The sequence below is a fragment of the Pipistrellus hanaki genome (assembly GCF_964339955.1).
Source record: "Pipistrellus hanaki genome assembly, chromosome: X".
NCBI lineage: Eukaryota > Metazoa > Chordata > Mammalia > Chiroptera > Vespertilionidae > Pipistrellus > Pipistrellus hanaki.
Window position 1 is genome coordinate 95,724,569 of NC_140524.1, and position 20,801 is coordinate 95,745,369.

General features: G+C 40.8%; 1 protein-coding gene and 1 long non-coding RNA gene across 6 annotated transcripts in view; one reads left to right on the forward strand and one right to left on the reverse strand.

Moving 5' to 3' along the window:
• The window catches only part of LOC311614720, a 169,601-nt gene that overhangs the window by 97,169 nt on the left and 51,631 nt on the right, over positions 1-20,801 (reverse strand). The gene's annotated exons all lie outside the window — the stretch shown is intronic.
• Positions 15,594-20,801, forward strand: part of ADGRG2 (adhesion G protein-coupled receptor G2) — a 105,668-nt gene continuing 100,460 nt past the window's right edge. For 4 of the 5 annotated variants that reach the window (XM_084869482.1, XM_084869483.1, XM_084869485.1 and 1 more), the window contains exon 1: positions 15,627-15,680. The gene's annotated coding sequence lies outside the window, so the exon portion shown is untranslated. Of the gene's footprint in view, positions 15,681-20,801 lie in introns of all 5 variants that reach the window. The other variant, XM_084869486.1, reaches the window with a different exon arrangement.

Here is a 20,801-nt window from a genome sequence, read left to right on the forward strand (position 1 = left end):
ACTTGAAACCTATATAATCTTATTAACCAATGTCACACCAATAAATTTAATTTAAAAAATTAAAGAAAGAAGGCATATTTAAAGGCAAAATAAAATGTCTACACGAGTAATTGATTTAGGCTTATGATGACCAGTTTACCAAGTTTGCAAACAGTATTAGAAATTTGACTGAAGAACTTGTTTAGAGAGCTTGTTTGGAGGTTCTAGCAGGGGAGCGCAGCTACTCGTATACCCTTGACCGAAGACCGGTCCTCTCCTCTTGGGGGAAAGTCTGGATCAGTGAGGGAGGAGGGGGACACCCGCCTAGCCAGCCAGATCAACCAAATCAACCATGACGATCAATGGGATGACAGATGTCGCAGCCAGATCGCCCTCACATCCAGAAGAACTTGTTTAGAAGTTTAATTTATTAGAATCAGTAACATTCTTGAGGATGTTAGAAAACATTCTTGGTTTGTTAGAAAACAATTGATATATTTAAATAGAAAATAAAATATGTTAAATGTATAAATTAGGTTTTAAAACTACTTAAAAGAACTTAATTGTAAAAGTCCCTGTAAAATTATTGTTAACATGCAATTATATTTATAAAGAAAACACTTATAAATTGATCTTAAAAGTAAGATCTCAGTTTTTGAGTTATTTAATTTGTTAATTTAATTAGAATCAAATGTTATTTCCAAGAACTGAATTAGCCTCTGAATAATATTTTCTGTGTACAAAAGCCATCCTGAGGCCACAAAAGAACTTCACACTGACAATGAGAAGTTAGTTGCCTCATAAGGGGTGTGACCAATGGATTTACACATAGTCCCCACGGGCTCTCAGGAACAAACAGTGTTATGTCCTCCTCTTATTTCAGAGAATCACTTTCTGGAATGATGAATAAAATGTCTGACTAAAAGTGAGAAAATCAAGGGGGATAATGTGGGGAAAAATATTCCTTCAAAATGAGAAAAAATGGAAGGTATTAACTTTTTAAAATTTATTGAAGGAAAAAAATATTCAGGATAGGTGTCAATACTCTCCTAAATCAATTTTTTTTAAATATTAAAGGAAGATATTGTGTAAAAGTATCTAAAACAGTATTTCTTAAATATGAATGTGCATATGAATTACTTGGGAATCTTGTGAAAAATACCCAGTCTGCTATGTGAGGGGATGGCGGTGGTAGCTAATGCTATGGTGGTAATCATTTCACAATATATAAATGTACCAAGTCAACATTTTGTACAGCTTAAACTCACACAATATTATGTGTTGACTATATCTTGGTAAATCTGGGGGGAAATTTTAAAAAAATTAAATTGTTTAAAAAAGTAGCACAACTAATTTTCACGAGAGCTTTGTTTATAGTTAAATTTGCTTATTTTATTTAAAAATATATATGTTGTACTATTAAAAAACCCCACAAATTCTAATGCAGTAGATCTGGAGTGGGCCTGAGGATATGAATTTCTAACAAGTCTCTAGGTAATGGTGCCAATACTGATTCCAGGTCTATGCCTGAAATTGCAAGAAGTCAGAGGATCAGGCATTATAATTCTGTTCATTCAAGACAAGAATATCCTAACTTTCATGAGCATAACAACTTTAACCAAAAGAACTTCTGCCCTCAAAAGAACAAGAAGAGGTTTGAGGAAGATCTTAGATGGACACTTGCTTCATTCACATAGATGCTAATAGAAGCATAGATATCAGCAGCCAATATCAAGTCTCTTATGTTGGACTAAGGAAGTACAGGATTTCTCTTCTTCCCCAAAACATCAAAGTCTTTGCATCTCAGTGTCTGACTTCTATTCCTGGTTGAGTCTTGAGAATGTGAAAGAAATGGTTCTGTTCCGAAAATTCATGGTCAATAAAAATATTTAACAATTTCCTAGGCAAAAAGTAAAGAATCAGAAAATAACCTTATGGGACTAATCTGGTGAAGTCTCAGGTGGCAAATGCCACATTCAATGAGCTTGAGATTTAGGGTTGTGTTGATTTCTGAATCTGTTTGATAATAAGGTGAACACTGAGTCCATAAAATACAAATCTATTCTTCTTTTATCATAATATTAGTAGGTTTTAGGTTGTCAAATTTTACATGCATATAGTTATCCTCAGAATAAAAATACAATATTTGAAACAAAAATATTTTATAAAAATATGTTATTATTGCTTTCAGAGAGGAAGGGTGAGAAAGAGAGAAATAGAAACATCAATGATGAGAGAGAATCATTGATTGGCTGCCTTTTGCACATTTGAGCCCGCAAGCCAGGCATGTGTCCTGACCAGGCCTAGAACCATGACTGCCTGGTGCATAGGTTTAAGCTCAATTACTAGCCACACCAGTAGAGCGAAAGACATTTAAAAAAAAATTAAACAAATAATCATGTTCTTGTTATCTTAGTAAATTTTGCTTTTATGTAAAATATACCAAACACAGGAGTTTTAAAGAACAATCCTACTTATGTGAAATTATATTTTTATTTTTCTAAACTGGAAAAGAACTGTACAGTTGTCAAGGGCACTAAAGATAAGCAATGCAGAAATAGATTTTATTTAATTTACAAAAAAATAACACTGGGTTCTGGAATATTTCTCCTTATAATGAAAACACATTTGTATTTTACATCTTTAATGAGTAGCTTTGGGAATAAATGTTTATTTTAAAGAACAGTCCAAAGAATAAAATATTAATGCTAGGTCTTGAAAGAATTTGAGAGGCAGGTATGGAAATAGAATGATTTACCTTGAGATTTATTAGCATAAACATTAGTAATGACTAACATAGATCAGACATTTACTATGTGCTAGCTAAGCCACTAAATCCTCAACACTGATACTTCTCAAATTGTAATGTGCAAAGAATAATCTGAGGATCTTATTAAAATGAAGAGTCTGCTTCAGTTAGTCTGGGGAGAAACTTGAGATCCTGCATTTCTAAGAAGCACCCCAGTGATGCAGATACTGCAGGGATATAAACCACCTTTCTAATAGTAAGGTTCTAGTTGGATCATCTCATGGAATTCTCACAATAACCCTATGTACTATTAATGTCTCCATTTTACAGACAGAGAAACTGAGTCCTAGGGATATTACACTACTGTTCCAAGCAGTGGAGCTGGAATTTGGATTCTAAGTCTACATTTTAAAATTAGAATGATCGAGCCAGTGGTTCTCAACTCTGGCTGCACATGAGGCCCACCTCGAGAGTTTTCACAATAGTAGTGCTCCCCACAATTTATTTGTATTTAAAAAATATATATTTTATTGATTTTTTTACAGAGAAGAAGAGAGAGAGATAGAGAGTTAGAAACATCGATGAGAGAGAATCATCGATCAGCTGCCTCTTGCACACCCTCTACTGGGGATGTGCCCACGACCAAGGTACATGCCCTTGACCAGAATAGAACCCTGGACCTTTCAGTCCACAGGCTGATGCTCTATCCACTGAGCCAAACCAGTTTCGGTATGCCCCACAATTTAAATCAGATTCTCTGAAGATAGGACCTAAGCATTGGTATTTGTTTTAAGCTTGTGGTTCTTATGGTAAATCTGAGTTACTATTGATCTGGGTCAAATCCATTTTTTGGCAAATAAGAAAATTATCCCCCTCCCCCAAAGAATCAGTGTTTATCACAAATAATACAGGTCCCCTGATTCAGTAAATATCTAAATACAGGTTGAGGTTGGAAGGAAGGGAAATGTTTATCTTTGTAAAAAAAAAAAAAGCTACAATTTAAACCTTATTAAACTAACAATTAACAAAAGCCTATAGGGAACTAAAAAGACGAAAGAAGATATAAATTAAAACGAATTTGCATTATTTTCAGAAAAAAAAAAGAGTATATAACTGTGTTTATAAAGACAAGGTAGGATCAGTATGAGCCTCAGAAACCCAAAAGAATGTAAATTGGATATGCTGGGTCATAGCATAATCCCTCTGGTCTCTACTGGGATTTTAAAAAAAGATAACAGTAAACTGGTTGGGTACAGTAAAATTGAAAATCTGCAGAAATTTCACATCTACAGGCAGAATGCTTAGGATCACCAATTTTGAAGATTTTTATATCCACTAAGAAAAGTTTACACTCTCCATGAAATGATTTATCTATTCATTCAGCGAATGTTTGTTAAGCACCTGCTGTGTGCTAGGCACTATGTCTTGAAGATATGGCAATGGCCGAAATTGGTTTGGCTCAGTGGATAGAGCGTCGGTCTGTGGACTGAGGGGTCCCAGGTTCAATTCGGGTCAAGGGCATGTACATTGGTTGCAGGCACATCCCCGGTGGGGAGTGTGCAAGAGGCAGCTGGTCGATGATTCTCTTTCATCGATGTTTCTTGTTATCTATCCCTCTCCCTTCCTCTCTGTGAAAAATCAATAAAATATATTTTTTAAAAAAGAAAAGAAAATATGGTAATGAACAGAACAGACATAAAGGTTACACTCTGAGAGGGTTGCTGCTGATCCTAATGCTCTAGCTCCCTCTTTGAGAGGAAGCATGTGACCTAATCTTAGCCAATCATAACAGTATGTCCTCCTCATCAGGTGATGGTCCAAGCTAGGCAATGAGAGTTCATCCCTGGGATTGATATATTGTACATTGAACTAGGGAACAGGAGTTCTATTTCTTTTCTGGGACTGCTATCTAGGCTAATATAAGCTGGAGGTATCTACAGCCCCGCCTCAGGCCACTTAACACGAAGAAGCCATGTATAGAGGGAGGAGGGGGGTTGAGGGGAGAAAAAGAAAGGAAGAGAAATCTGATTAAACAATTTGAATTCCTATATCTAGAATCTAATTCATCTATGTTTTTCCCAGATTCGTAAACTGATAAATTCCTTTTCTTACTTAGCTAGTTTGAGTCAAGTTTCTGTCACTTACAACCAAAAGAGCCCTGACTCAGATTTATAGACTCACTGAATGAACAAGTAACACAAACCTCAGAGTCTTCTAATCCAGTGGCTCTCACAGTGTGATTCCCTAAATCAGCAGCCTCCGCTTCATCTGAGAACTTTAAGTTAGAGATGCAAATCCTGGAATCCTACTCCAAACCTACTGAATCTAAGTCTGGAGGGAGGGCCCAACCATCAATTTTAACAAGTCTTGCAGATGATTTTGATCCACATTAGAGTTTGAAAAACTCTGTTCTAATATATTCCTTTATGTGAGATATGAAACTAGAAGCCCAGAAAAGGGAGGTAACTTGCTGAAGATCACAAAGCCAGTTAGAGGTGACCCCAGATCCCCTTAGTAATGCAAAGGCTTTGGGGTTTGGGAAAGAAGGGCTACTTTGAGTTTTGAGAGAAGTAACACATGGATTGGCATATAGGAGGGGGGAAATATTTTGGGTCAAATAATACAGTATGGTTGGAAACACTTGCTGTGTGTTTCCACAGGAGTTTAGAGAATATTTTACTCATCCTGGCTCCCCAGCTGAACCAACAACAATGTGTTAAAACTCCATGGCCAATTGTAGGAATCCAGGAGAGTCATTTCTATATGCCAGCAAAGAGGAATTTCTTAGAAAAGCTACAGAAATGATGCCACTATCACATTTCGCTTTGTGGAGTGAAGGAATAAAGAAGATGAAACAAAAAGCAAGGGATTGCAGTTATTCTTGAGTCCCACCTCTCCAGTTGGGAGAAAGGGATCTTATTGTTGTTCTTGCCAGGGCAGAAGTTCCCCAGAGGGAAACTGGGCATCTAACCTGGTGACTTGGAGAGTAACTTGTGTTTTTTAGCCCTTTTTTTCAGATGGAGGAAGAGAACAGCAGTATTCCAGAATGTCCCTGGAAACTCTATTTGGTAGCCTGCTTTCCGATGATTTGCCCAGCTTGCCTTAAGGATGTGGTCCATCCAGAGGCAAACCTAAGAAAAAAAATGCCTTGGCACTGATATTTCTGAAGCCTTCTCTTACTCTCTTCTTCTCCTAATCTTGTACAGAAGGGCATAGTAGGTAGCAAATGAAAGGATCAAGGGAAGTTGCTGACACTACCAATTTTAGAAAGTATGAACTTTTAATAATGAATGTACACTTTTCCTTTGATTCATCTATCTAGGCAAGGAAAATGCCATTCAGAAAGGTATCTGGTTAAAGAAAAACACCAAAAGCATCACCTCTTATATAATTAGATGATCATTCACTTATTCATTCACTTATTCATTCATCAATTATGTATTGGACACCAACTATGTACCAGCAACTGGTAGAGGCATTGGGGAGACAGTAGTAACAATTTAGAGTAAAAAACAGTGAAAGAAAATCCTCGTCCTTATGAAACTTACTTTCTCTCTCTTCAGGGAGATAGGTGATAAACAAAACAAGCAAGTAATATAAGTTGGTTTGCAATTCATGCAATGGAGAACAAAATGAAACAGAGGGAAAGAGTGAAAAGAGCTGGGGGTATTGAAGGAGGGAATTTGAAAGTATAAATAAATAGGGTGGTCAGAGAAGTTCTCACTGGAATCCAGTGTGGTCTTGGCCATTACCACTCAAGAAAGATATCTTGAAACTGGAAAAGCCCCAGAGAAAGAGATTCAAACTATCAGTCAGGAAATATCTACTGATTCTTACTATGGTATGGACAAGTGCTCATCAAATATTCCATGTGCTTCCCTACATTTCCCAGACTTTCCTGTAGTTAAGTTGGAGCCATAGCACTAGTAAAGGCAAATCAACTATGACCAGAGGTTACTGTTGGGCTGAGGCAGTTAAAAATCCAGGTACCTCCTTTCCCCTTCTCTTTCCTGCCTCAGCCATTTTGTTGGCACAAAGTGGAGGAGGGTATCCTGTCCTACCTCTGACTCCACGTGAAGGAGAAATTCACCTTTGTCAAGTTAAGCCATTGAATTTTAGGTTTGCCACTGCAGCCTAGCTTAACTTTATTTAACAAATGCATGTACTATACCCAGATACAGGTGCGAACACTGTAAGGAAAAAAAGGAAGTGGCAGAGCTTGCCCTTGAGAAGCTTATATTGTAGATGAAGGCTAAACCTGCAACTTAAACTCAACATTCAAAGCCTTAGGTTATCAGAGATTAATGAGTGGTGCAGACAACGGGGGTTTAAGGAACTCAAGGGGAAAAGGATATCTGAAGCTGCCCAGAGCTTTGGGACTAGCAAATAATTGTAGAATCCTTTGAGGAGAGGGCAGAGGAGGTATTGAAGAAGTAGATTTTGAAGTTACTCTGAGAAAAGTGCATCATTCACAGAGGCAAAAGATGAGGAAGGACAGTGTAGGTAAGGAAGAGAGCAAATGCAAAGATGAAACTATGGGAATGGGCAAGGCACATTACAGGCAGAGTGTACAGGGATTCTAACTGGAATTGAGGACTCACACAGGGGACTCAGTTGAGGACAGATCCCCAAGGGCATTAAATGCCAAGCCAAGAGTCTGGGCTGGATTCTGTAGTTAATAGGAGTCCTGTGGACTGGTCTAAGAGGACAATTGGACCACTCACATTTGAGATTCAGGGGACTTTCTTAGGAAGCTATTGCAGGATGTAGCTCTGAGGGAGTGAAAGGCTAGACCAGGAAAAGGGGATTATAGTGCCTCCTCCTTCAGACTTAGGTCTATGAACCAGCATCAGCAATGCTTGGTAGAAATGAAGAATCTCAGACTCCAACCCAGCCCTATTGAAAGATAATATGTGTTTTAACAAAATCCCCAAGTGACTCATGCACATTCAAGCTTGAGGAACACTGGTTTGGCATTCACCCCTCCTTCATGTAGTCCATGTGACTCAGGTTATAGTGATCCCATCTCTAGCTACCGAGTTAGTCTGATGGGTCTACCAAAGTGGTTCTCTAAAGTGTGGCTCCCAGGATAACAACGTCAGCATTATTTGGGAACTTGTTAGAATCTATAGCAAAAGTGTAAATTCTCAGGCCCCACTCAAGATTACTGTGTCAGCAACTCTGGGGCTGGGGCCCTGCAATTTGTATTTAAATAAGCCTTTCTATTGATTCTGATGCAGACTTATATTTGAGAACCACTTGTCCTCACCAATCATGTTAATCATATTTCCTTTCATAGTGATTGGTTTATGAACCTAGGTTCAAGCCAATTAGTGCCTAGCATTTTCCTGGCAGCTGAATTGGTTCAGAGGTGGTCATGTGACTTAAGTTGGCCCAATCAGGCTGAAGAGAAGGCTATTTACTACATAGTTGAAGAAAGGTTTTTTCTTCTTCTTCCTCTTCCATGACCTGCTCATTTCCTTACTTTTTTTTTTTTTTTTTTTTTTTTTTTTTGGTTAACCCTCATCCAAGGATATTTTCATATTTATTTTTATCAAGATTGGAATCAAGGGAGAGAGAGAACATGGATGTGAGATACATTGATTTGTTGCCTCCTGGATGCACCCTGACCAGGGCTCAGAATCCAGCCTATAACCAAGGTACATGCTCTTGACCAGAATCAAACCTGGGCTCCTACAGTCCGACACTCTGTTCACTCAGCCAATCATGCTAGGACTCCTTCCCCTTCTTGATGGGCACAACCAAGGTAGTTTGTTCCTTCTTCACTGCTGACTGCCAGCATATACCCATAAAGTAAAGCAGGCAGAGGGAATAGCTGAAAGGATTACAGAAAAAGGAGCCAGAATCCTTGCACTGAGCCTCTGCTCTTCCTGTTTCCCGAAATAACACATTTCCTTTTCTTATGATATAAACTGGTTGCATTTGTAGTTTCTTGTGCTTATAGCCAAAAATGTCATAACTACAGATAAGACCAAGGAAGTATGGGATCAATGGGCATACCAAAAATATTCTAGGATGATGAAATATGTATTTAGTTGACAGCCGTGTTTTGTTTTATTTTTCACCAAGTTCCCAAACACTAGATCCAAGTAGAATAACTGTTACAGCTTGAAAAAGGCAACTTAGGACAAATAAAATGAAGCATTACTTCATGCAGTAGGTCCCCATTGGTGAATTGGCTAAAAATACACAAATAATTTTGTTTAAAAGAGAGAAAGACTTAAGGTACATTTTGAGGTGAAATAAAAAGGGAGTATTATACAATATGAGTCCTAAATATATTGTGGTTCTGGAAAGTAAGGAAATGTTCCAAAAAGGATGGGACACTGGAGCCAACCTGAAAGAGCTCACAGTGACTGAAGCCAAGACAATTTGACAACAAAATAAATAATTATAACATTGAATTACAACCCAGAGGCTAAAATAATTACCCATGAGTCTATACTTAAATAAATAGTTGAATAAATAAAGAAATGGGAGTGAAGGTACAGTTCTTCCCTGTGGAAGAATCCCAATGAATTACTGTAATCAGAAAGAATGAGGGAAATAGAAAACCCCTCTTAGAACACCACAGTAATCATTGTTGCAGGCATGATACACCAATGGATGCTAAAGTTGATGGGAGAAGGTTTGAGGAGGAACAGGGTATTTGCATAGCCTCAAAGTACCTTCCCCAGCCAAAACCGGTTTGGCTCAGTGGATAGAGCATCGGCCTGTGGACTGAAAGGTCCCAGGTTCGATTCTGGTCAAGGTCATGTACCTTGGTTGTGGGCACATCCCCAGTAGGGGGTGTGCAAGAGACAGCAGATCTATGGTTCTCTCTCATTGATGTTTCTAACTCTCTATCCCTCTCTCTTCCTCCAAAATCAAATATATATATATATATATATATATATATATATATATATATATATATATATATATAATCTTCCCCAAAGAGGAAATAGACATAAGACAAATTAGGGTGCTTATAGAGGTGAGTCTAACCAGAATTTCTCCCCTGAAGTATGTTCTGTGGGTTCAGAAACAGGTAAACCAATAAATTCAGTTTAAAATCACATGGCCAGGACTTCATGGGTTTCTCCAAGAAACAAAAAAGGCCATCGCTATTCACAGACCTTTGATTAAGACTGAGTTGAATGTAGTCTGGCCCAGAATGTAATCCCCTGTCTCACTACTGAAGAACCTAATGGGCTCGTTTTCCTTCACCCAGTCTCTACCCTATGATTGCTCCACACAGGCAAGGTGGTGGTGAGTTGCACAAGCTAATGCCAGTGTGCAGATCTACTGGGATGCGTTGAGTTTCCTCTGGGTCCTTGGCTTATTTGTGTTGGCACGGGGCCATGCTCAGCTCTTCCCAAGTTGGAACACATTCTCAGAAAGGGCTGGTCCCACCATCCTCATCTTGGTTGAGGCCAACGTCTGGTTTCATTTTTCATTAAACTGTCATTTGTAACTTTCATCGACCAGAATGACAACATGCCCAACTGTCTTCATTCAGTATTTTCACAAGGAGAGTCTTTTTGCCTCCCAGGAGAGTGTGTGATTTATTTATCTCCTCCATTGTGCAATAGGTTCACCACCATTACAAATAGCTCAATGTTCTGGAGAAAAATTGTGCTGTGTCACACAGTGACTTCATTCGCATTGGCAGTGATTGGTCTTTTACTAGATCCACGAAAGTCTACACCACAAGGAATGAAATCACATCTCCAGATATTTCTCTGGTATGATTGTGAGTCTTTAGAGGGCTGGGACCACATCTTGCCCCTCTTCATCTTCCCAGAATCTGGCACATAGTGAGTGTGAGAGTCATTAGTACTGTTCTCCAATACTTCTGCATCTCCAGCTTCCGGGTCCTGGTAGGGCTGCTTTTCCTCCAGTCCTGTAGGCTGCATTTTCTGTGCCTGAGTGCAACTATGTGAATAGTTCCAGCTGAAGAGTTGGGAGTAGAAGTGTTACACATCACTTCTGGGCTGAAGCATTTAAATACTTGTGGTCTAGAATTCTCTTTTTCTTCTAGCTCAGCAATCAGCAACATTTGAGAGGTGGCTATTCAGTCAGCCTGGGTCCTTGAGTGACTGCAATAAGTGAGCCCCCTACCCAAACCTATGATAAACATGTAATATAAGACATAAACCTTTGTTGTGTTAACCACAAAGATTTTGAGAACTGTTTGTTACTGCAACATAACCTTGGCTATCTTCACTGATATCAGAGGCATAAAATAAATGTTTGTTGAATGAATGGATGACTTAAACCAGAAAGGACTTCTGAGCAGTGACAACATTAGAATTTCCTTAAAAAATGTTTTTATTGATATCAGATAGGAAGGGAGAGGGAGAAAGAGATAGAAACACCAATAATGAGAGAGAATCATTGATCAGCGGCCTCTCATGCGCCCCCACACTAGGAATCGAGCCCATAACCTAGGCATGTGCCCTGACTGGGAATTGAACCTTGGCCTCCTGGTTCATAGGTCGACAATCAACCACTGAGCCATGACAGCTGGGCAACTTTAGAATTTCTATTAAGGAGAAATTCAGGCATCGTGATCTGATTATAATTGTGTGGGAAGTGGAGGCTATGTTGACTAGGGGATTTTTCTTGTTTTGTTCATATAGTACTGTACACTATTTTTGTCAGATGTCTTTTATTTGTGGTATTAGAGTGTTGATGGAAATTATTGGGGGCCTAAAATACCCCAAACCAACCCTTGGCACTACCTATGGAGTTTAGATGGACCTTGTTGCCCCCACAATTTTATAAATGGGGCACTGAGGGCCAGACCCAGTGTAGTCTTAGTGACTACACTGATTAGTTAGTAAAAAACCTGATAAACACCAAACCCTTGTTTCCTGATTCTCTCTCTGTGCTTTTTCTATCACAACATTCCACCTTTAATACCCAGTCATTAAGACAGCAGAAGCTTCAGAGTCGCCCTCCTACTGATTCCAGTCCTGGCTCTACCACTTACTAGCTGTGACCTTGAGAGATACTACTTAACTTCTCTGTGCTTTAGTTTCCTCAGCTGGACAATCAATCCTCAGTGAGTTATCATGCAGATTTAATAAAGTATAAAGTATAAAGAAACTAACATGCCCAGCACACAGTAACTATAATGTTAATAATTATCACTATCATCATCATCATCATTTAAATTCCCAATCCCACTATCTTGACTTGTACCCCAATCTCATGTTCTCTCTCTTAAAAAAAAATACTTTATTGATTTCAGAGAGGAAGGGAGAGAAAGAGAGAGAAAGAAACCTCAATGATGACAGAGAATCATTGATCAGCTACCTCCTGCATGCCCCACACTGGGGATCCAGCCTGCAACCTGGGCATGTGCCCTTGACTGGAATCGAACCTGGGACCCTTCAGTCTGCACGCCAACGCTCTATCCACCAAGCCAAACCAGCTAGGGCCCATATTCTCTTTTTTATCATTTCCCTTGGAAAATAATGAATCTCTTTGAGACCATTGTGTGGTATATTTTTAGATTATTTGGCTACAGGTAAAGTTGCCTTTGAAGTTCTAAGGACAGGGCTTGACCCTGAGCACTGGTGAGCTGTTCTCCTCTGACACCCACCTCTCTTTGCTGAGAGCCTACACTAAGAGGTCCACCAATGGGAGAGGGAAATGAGACAAGGACTTCTGCCCTTCCTTACAAGCATCAGTAAGTTTCCTGACTTACTGATGCTTGGGGATCACACTCTATCACCAGCTCAAAGTCGCCCCCTCTTCAATTGCTGGGACATCAACCTGTAGGTTTTGGTTAATATTTAACCACAAGTCCTAAGCACCCACCACTTTCTTTCATGTCACCAGACAGTGACTGTGTAGGAGGCATGTGACCAGGGATCCCTCTCATGGAAAACACTAAGAGCCCCTGCATGGAGAGCCCTTCAGTCTCAGCCTCTTTCCTCTTCTGTGAGTCCTGATGGCAGAGTTATATTGACCTGAGAGTGTGTTTCATGGAGAATGAAAGTTTGGCTGGAAGTGCATCAAAATGTGAATTTTTAAATTTTAGGCTAAGGAGTGTCTTTATTTCCTTAAAGTGACTTTTTAAATACAGCAAGGTTGTTTAAAGGAAAAGCATACTTAATTCTTATACCAATATAAGAATTACCCTATCTAATATGCAGATTGACCATCACTCCAATATACAATATGGCTGCCCCCATGTGGTCAAAGATCCTGCCCCCACCCCCATGTGGACACAAGATGGCCACCACAAGATGGCCAGCAGGGGAGAGCAGTTGGGAGACACCAGGCCTGCAAGGGAGGGCAGTTGGGGGCAATCAAGCCTTCAGGGGAGGGCAGTTAGGGGTGGCCAGGCTGGCAGAGGAGGGAAGCTGGGGGCAAACAAGCTGGCAGGAGAGCAGTTAGACATCAATCAGGCTGGCATGGGAGTGGTTAGGGGGTGATTAGACTGGCAGGCAGAAGTGGTTAGGTGCAATCAGGAAGGCAGGCAGGCAAGCAGTTGGGAACCAGCAGTCCTGGATTGTGAGAGGGGTCCCAGATTAAAGAGGGTGCAGGCTGGGCTGAGGGACACCCCCCTTACACCCAGTGCACGAATTTCATGCATCGGGCCTCTAATATTGGTATGATTCTTTAGAAGTGAAAGCAACTTTTCAAATGAGCTACACATATTTTAGCTTTTTATTGAATAAAACATAGATGGAGAAAAGTACACACATCATAGATGACCAGATCAAACAATTTTCACAAACTTAATGATCCAGGTAAGTAGCACTCAAGTCAAGAAACAAGACATTACTTGTGCTCCATAAACTCTTCTTACCTCCCTTGTATCCTTCTAGTCACCAAACCCCAATAACCATCATCATGACTTCTAATTTCACAGATTGTTTTTGCCTGTGCTATAAATGGAATCATAGTATGTATGATTTCATGTCTGACTTCCTTTGCTCAATATTGTTTATAAAGTCTGTCTATACTCAGCGCAGAAAGTGATTCATGCATTTTCATTGCTGTCTGGTATTCCATTTTGTGACCATACCACCACAATCCATTCTACTGTTGATAGACATGTAGGTAGCTTCTAACCTGAGGGTTATTCAAATACACTGCCATGAACATTCTTATTCATATCCTTTGGTAAACATATGCACTCATTTGTATTGAGTGTGCACATAGAAGGGGAATTGTTTGACATAGGGTAGCTGTATGCTCAATTTTATTAGATTCTGCTCAATAGTTTTCCAAAGTGCTTGAATAATTTACGCTACCTGTAGCAGTGTATGAGAGTTCTGGTGGCTCTACACATTATGAAATCTATTTTGTAATAAGGCAAACATATGCAAGTGTTAGGTTACTTCAAAAGGTTACATTGAACCCTTTGGAGTAACATGGATTCTGATGATTAAAATACACTTTTTCCCCCTCATCGTAAGTCTGCCTCAAACTTCTTATGTAACCTGGATGAGCTTCCTGATCTCCACTTCCTCTAGCCAGTCAAAAGCCTCTCTGTATACTTTCCATTCATGTATACAGCTAGAATGTTGTGAGTGTTAATAAGTTTTTATTTGCAAAACAAATTCAACCCCTCCTGCAAAGCAAGGTATGGATTTCACCCTGGTGTCTAATATGGCAGTCAGCCCTGAGGAGCTCCGTAGATCTGCACTTGAGGAACATCCTCTCCAGAGATGTGAATGAAATTCATAATGTAGATTTTTGTTTTGGTGGGAAAGAAAAATGGACTATTCTCTGAGGGTTTGAACAGAAGAGAATGGTAGTTTTAAAATATATTTTTATTGATTTTTTACAGAGAGTAATGGAGAGAGATAGAGAGCTAGAAACATCAATGAGAGAGAAATATCGACCAGCTGCCTCTTGCACACCCCCTACCGGGGATGTGCCCGCAATCAATGTACATGCCCTTGACTGGAATTGATCCTGGGACCTTTCAGTCCGCAGGCCTACGCTCTACCACTGAGCCAAACCAATTTCTGCGAGAATGGTAGTTTTAAAACGATAAAGCATTTTGCAAATATAGGAGTTATTTGACTATAAAGAGGGTTGTGGGGGCGGGAAAAGGCGCCAGAGAAGGAATTCACAGAGTTTATTCTTTTCCTGGTCTCTGCAAGGGATTGTAAGCAAAACAGAGCCAAGCCCCCTCTAGGCCTCTGGTTTTTGGCATCTGTAATATGGGTCACTTTGACTAGCTGGTTAGGTGATCTGGAAGACCTACTCAAATCTAATCTATGAAGGGGCAGATAGAGGAGATACTGACACAGAAAGGGTAGAGGGAACCAGAAACAACTGATTTCACCCAGAGGCAGAGCGCTGGGGATCCCAGTTTTGAGGTATCCGGTGTAACATGTCCTTCACCAGATTACTATCAAGCTAATCCTTTCCCAGGACATTTTCCTCTTACCGATCTTTCGGAAACCCCCTCCAAGTGGTCTGACCTCAGAGGAGTCCTCTCCGGGTTCCCACCCATCCCAGCGCAGGGAGCTCAAAGTGGCAGAAGGCATTTGGGTATCAGGGCGACCCCTAAAGGTGAGCGAGGTTGGGTTCCCCCAGGAAGCCCACAGTTGAGGATATCATGGCTGGGGAGTCCAGAAGCACCGCAGGAGCCTCCGCTGGCCCACAGCCTCCACTTCTCTTCCCACCCTCTCAGCCCGTAGGACTTCAGCCGGCCACAAGGCTCCTTCATATCCCCCTCCTCCTGTACCCCTCCGCTCCCCACCTCCGCGTCCAGCCTAGGCGCCCAGCCCCGTTGCCACCAGCACTGGACGCCCTAGGCTGGGCAGCTGGAGAGCGGGCGGGCGGGCTAGCGATCCCAGAGCGGCGGGGGCGGCGCCCAGCCAGTGGGAGGCGGGAGGAGGGACGCGGAGGGAGGGAAAGAGAAAAAGAAGGGCCGGAGGGCGTCAGCAGCCAGCCCGTCGCTGGGGACCGGCAGGTAAGCGCGTGGCGCCCGGATGGGTCTATCCCCTCGGGTTCCGTTCGGAGACCCAGCTCAGGGAGCTGGCAACGGGGCGGGCGGTTCCCTCTGGGCGCCTGGACTCGCGGCTACGGGACAGCGGGGAACACTCCCTCAGCCCAGCTGCGGCTCCGAACCGGGGCCCAAGGCCGCCCTGAAAGGCAGAGAAATGACCAAGCTTCGAGGGCGACACCCTGAGAGTGTGGGAGAGCGCGCTGCGAGGGGTAGGGGGCTCCTGAGACGCGTTGTCCGAGGGGATGGCTGTGTATCTAAGAACTTCAGACTCAAACTCTCCCCATCGCGCTGGGAAACGGAGCCAGGAGTCTTGGTCGCACTGTCGCTCTTGGAGACTCGACTCGGGGTGCACTCAGTCTACTGCTCCCCTCACTGGGTGCGGTGGAGCCGGGGGAGCGCTAAGGCGCCCGGGGCACCCAGAACAGGTGGCGCGGAGGGAAGGGGCGGCAGCCCGGAGTCCAGGGGTGATCCTGAGGGAAGGAGAAGGCTGGAGGTTCCTCTGAGAGGGGTTAGATTAGGGACTTGTTTCGAGACTCCGGAACTGCATAGGTGAGGAGGAGGAGAGCAGACAGGCCTCCAGAGGCTAGAAGAGGCAGGCGGCAGCGTCTTCCGTGGCTGCTTCGAGGGTGACACTTCGTCCACATTCATCCCTTGAGGGGGTCTCCTTAAAATGCATCTGATTCAGTGGGTTCTGGGGTGGAGCCTGACAGTCTGCGCTTCTAACAAGCTCCCAGATGCTGCTCCGTGAACCACACTTACAGGACAGGCCCTGCAGACAGACATACATTTTGTCCAACAGTCTGAAAACCTTAGGAAAAGTGGGGCATGGAGAGAGGAGGTCCTAAGACCTTGCAATCCCACTTCCACTCCAAAGACACGCGTTAAAACGATTGCTACTCATTTAGCAGCGATAGGCTTTTCTTCTCTTACCGGTTACCAGCTAGATACATGATCTAAAAGTAGAGCTGGCTTCATGGGCATGCGACCTGTGTTTGGTTTAAGGTTCTGGTGTCACATTTCTTGATAATTTTGAATAAGGGGCTTCGTGTTTTCCTTCTGCACTGGGCCCCTCAGATTAGGAGGCTCATCCTGTCTAATAGTCATCACAGGCAGGAAAAGGATCAATTTCTTCTAACGGGGTTCAGAGCTGGTGGGTGATGGAGAGTGAAGGTTTATTAAGCAGAAACTAGCTAGATGTTGCTGTTCCACCTTTCTCAGTTTCTCTTCAACCATCTCAAGAGGTAAGCCCACGAGTATAACCTCATTTATACACCGCATGACACTATTTATTGTCTTATTCCCGTTAACAATAAACAGTTTATCAAGAGCTTAATTATTAATGACAATACAATTAAGTTGGATGTCGTCATAATTTGTAAACTGACAAAGTGTGTGTCATTTCCAGAGGATTTGGGGGAGCCCTTTTTGGTGTCTCAAAGTTTTGTTAAGATCTAAAATGAAGCTGGACATTGCTTGGCTCGGCTGCTTTGGGAGCTCAAATGCAAAGCTGGAAAACAAAAATGCCCAAATTTTGTAGCTGTTCCAGGGGTATTGTTTTACAAGGCCTCAGCTTGATGCCAGCCCCTATCAGGTTCCCTCTGCTTTTATCATTCCTCACACCCTGCAAGGTGACTTTCATGAAAAGGGGGATAGAGCCATTTTTGCTATTGAAAACTACTGAAGAAATGCAAGGCTAGCCTCCGTGTTTTCTCCATGAATAATTCTCACCCCAAACCCACAGGTTCCAGGTGTGTGTTCTTGTCTAGAAAAAAAAAATAATATTTTTTGGAAACACAGAAAAGAAAAAAAATTGAACTTTAATTTTGGATATGATTTTGTTCCACAGAGGGAGAATAAGTCTGAGAAATGGCATTTCATTGGTGGGTTTGGCAGGGACATTCATGTTTTTGGTACCATGAACAGCCTTCCAGAAATTGCAAAGGGAGTTTGCTCAGGTGCTAGGCAGAGCCAGTAAAAAAGCTGCTTTTCCATGGCTGACGTGGCCATTCCGGGGCCTCTGGTATGGCTGTGGTGTGGCTGAGTCTGGTTTAGGGCTCAGAACGGGGACATGACGAGGTAGGTTCCTGGTGCCTTCACGATTCACATGAAACTGACAAATACGTTTTCCATTTTGCTGTCTGAGAGTGACAAGTAGCTTTCAAATACGCACTACAAAGTGGGAAGAACACCTTCAAATGAAAAAGGGTTGGGGGGAAATTTTTCTGTGATGTTGATCATTCTGAAGATAGACAGTTTTGCCTTTAGTAAAAAACTTGGGAGCTGGTTTTTATGCCTCACTGGGAAAGGCCTTCCCTTCTTTAAGATAGAGAAAAACATTTTCTTTTAGATTTTGTAAAAACGTGTATGGTTTTAAAAATATGTGGGTCTTTAATTCACATGGAACTTATTTTGGGGGTATGATATGAGTTGAGGGAGTACTGGAAGTTAAGATATGGGCTAAACAATCAGGGGAAATTATCACCAAATAAATGACCCTAATCAAATAAGATTCTATGAACACTGTTCCATTTTATAAATCTACTTAAGTCATGAGTTGACTCATGTTCTAAAAATTGAGGTACAATTTATGTATAATAACGTTCACCTTTTTTAGAAGATGGAGAAGAATTCCATCACTCTAAGAAATCCTTATTGACCCTTTGTAGTCAATCTCTCCCAAGACTCTCAGCCCCTGGCAAGCACTGATTTGTTTTATCTCCCTATAAATTTGTCTTTTCCAAGAAAGACAAATGGATTTGTCTTTGTGAATGGATTCATGCATGGCATAGCCTTTTGAGTCTGACTTCTTTCATAGCACAATGCATTCGAGATTCCTCCCTATTGTTGGGTGAATCAACAATTTGTCATTTTTCGTTGCTGAGTAGTATTTCACAGTTCATTTATTCATTCACCAACTTTCAGTGATTATAATATAAACATTCACATACAGCTTTCTGTGGAACATACTTTTCATTTCACTCAGGTAAAAAACTAAAAGTAGGATTTCTATATTGTGTGGTAAATGTAACTTTATAAGAACAGCCAAACTTTTCTCAGGTGGCTGCACTATTTTATTTGACTTATACAAAGTGGAACTAGTGATTTTTTTAAAGAGCATAAATGTTAAATTTTTATGAAAATTTATCAGGTTATTTTTCTTCTATGGATAGCTCAGTTAGTAACCTGTCTGATAAGTCTTTGTCTACATCAAGTTTACCAAGATTTTCTCCTCTACTTTCTTTTTGACATTTAATAGTTATATCATTTATATGTAGATTTATGGCTTCATCTTGAGTTAATTTTTATGGGTCAGAGTTCACTTTTCTATATTGATAGCCAGCTGTCCCAACACTATTTGTTGAAAAGACTGTACTTTCCCCCATTATATCCTCTTGGCCCTTTTGTCAAAAATTGATAGACTGTATAAGTGTGAGCTTATTTTTGAACTCTATTCTGTTCCATTGATCTGTATGTCTATCCTTATGCAACTACCACATTGTAGGTCTTAGACATTCTTGTGAGATGAATTCTTAGATTGTTTTCTGTGTGTAATTTTTATTGCTTTTAGAAATTATATATTTTTCTCATTTTATTTTATAATTATTATACTATTGTATAGAAAGGCTAGCTTTTTGTAGGTTTATCATATTCATGTCATCTTGCTGAACTTTTGTTTGCTCTCATAGTTTTTCAGTCAACTTTCTTGGGTTTCCAAAGTAGATATTCAAACTGTCTACAAATGGCAATAACTTAGGGACTCCACTCCCCCAATTTTATTTGCCTCCTCATTTTTTTTTTTTTTTTTTTTTTTTTGCCTGCCTTAGTGGCTAAGCTTCCCTCTAGGGCAGTTATTTGGGTGGGGATGCTTCTAATAGTGTATCACTAGGTATTAATTATGCTTTTTGTAGAGTGCTGGTAGTTTCCCTTATGACTTCCAGACGGTTTCTTTCCATTTTTAGCTTCGAACTGTCTAAAATTTCATTTTAAAATTTCTTGTTTTGCTTGGATTTTTTTTTTCATTGAAAATTTTGACAGTTTAGAGATGAGTCAGTCTTCTCAGCTTTGGATGGTCATATTTTGAGCTCCCCGGAGGAGAAGATAGTGTAGCAAAAGTCAATTCACTTTACTTAGACTAGAAGAAACTACCTTTAGAGTTTTTTTTTTTTAATATTATTATTATTTGGGAGGGGGATGCAAGGTACAATGAGGATGAGAGAGAATAAAGGGATAGTTTGTAACCTACTTATGCATAAATAAGATAGCTTTTTTTTATAGTGTTTTCAAATGTTCCTGCCCACTATCCAAAGTGAGAAGCATATTTTAAAATTTAAACCAGAATGAACATATGTACATATATTTGAAACAAAAATCTTACAGTGTTATGAATCTCACAAAATACACACTTTTCCTTTGTACAGTATATGCTAATATTTTCAATTCTCTTCCCTTTGTTTTATTTCATTTTATTTATTTGTTAAATATATTTTTATTGATTTCAGAGAGGAGGAGAGAGAGAGAGGGATAGAAACATCAGCGATGAGAGAGAATCATCTGCCCCCCGCCCCACAAGTACCCTACTGGGGATTGAGCTGACAATCCTGGCATGTGCCTGGACCAGGAATGGAACTGTGCCTCCTGGTTCATAGGTTGAGACTCAACCACTGAGCCATATTGGCTAGGCCGTTCTATGTCATTTTAAAATAATCATCATGATCCTCTAAATTGATTTGACCATTCTTTCATAAAACACTGGTTTATAAAATTATTGGTTTAGTTTTTAGGCCCCAAACTGCTGAACTCTGTCCAGGACAAATTCTTTTTTGTTGTTGTTGTTGTTAATTCTCACCCGAGGATATTTTTCCATTGATTTTTAGGGAGAGTGGAAAGAGGGAAAGTCAGAGAGAAACATCGATGTGAGAGAAACATATCGACTGGTTGCCTTCTGCACATGCCCTCACCAGGGTATGGGTCAGGGAGGAGCCTGCAACCAAGGTACGTGCCCTTGACTAGAATTGTACCTGGGACCCTTTGGTCCATAGGCCGATGCTCTATCCACTAAGCCAAACCGGTAGGGCCAGGACAAAT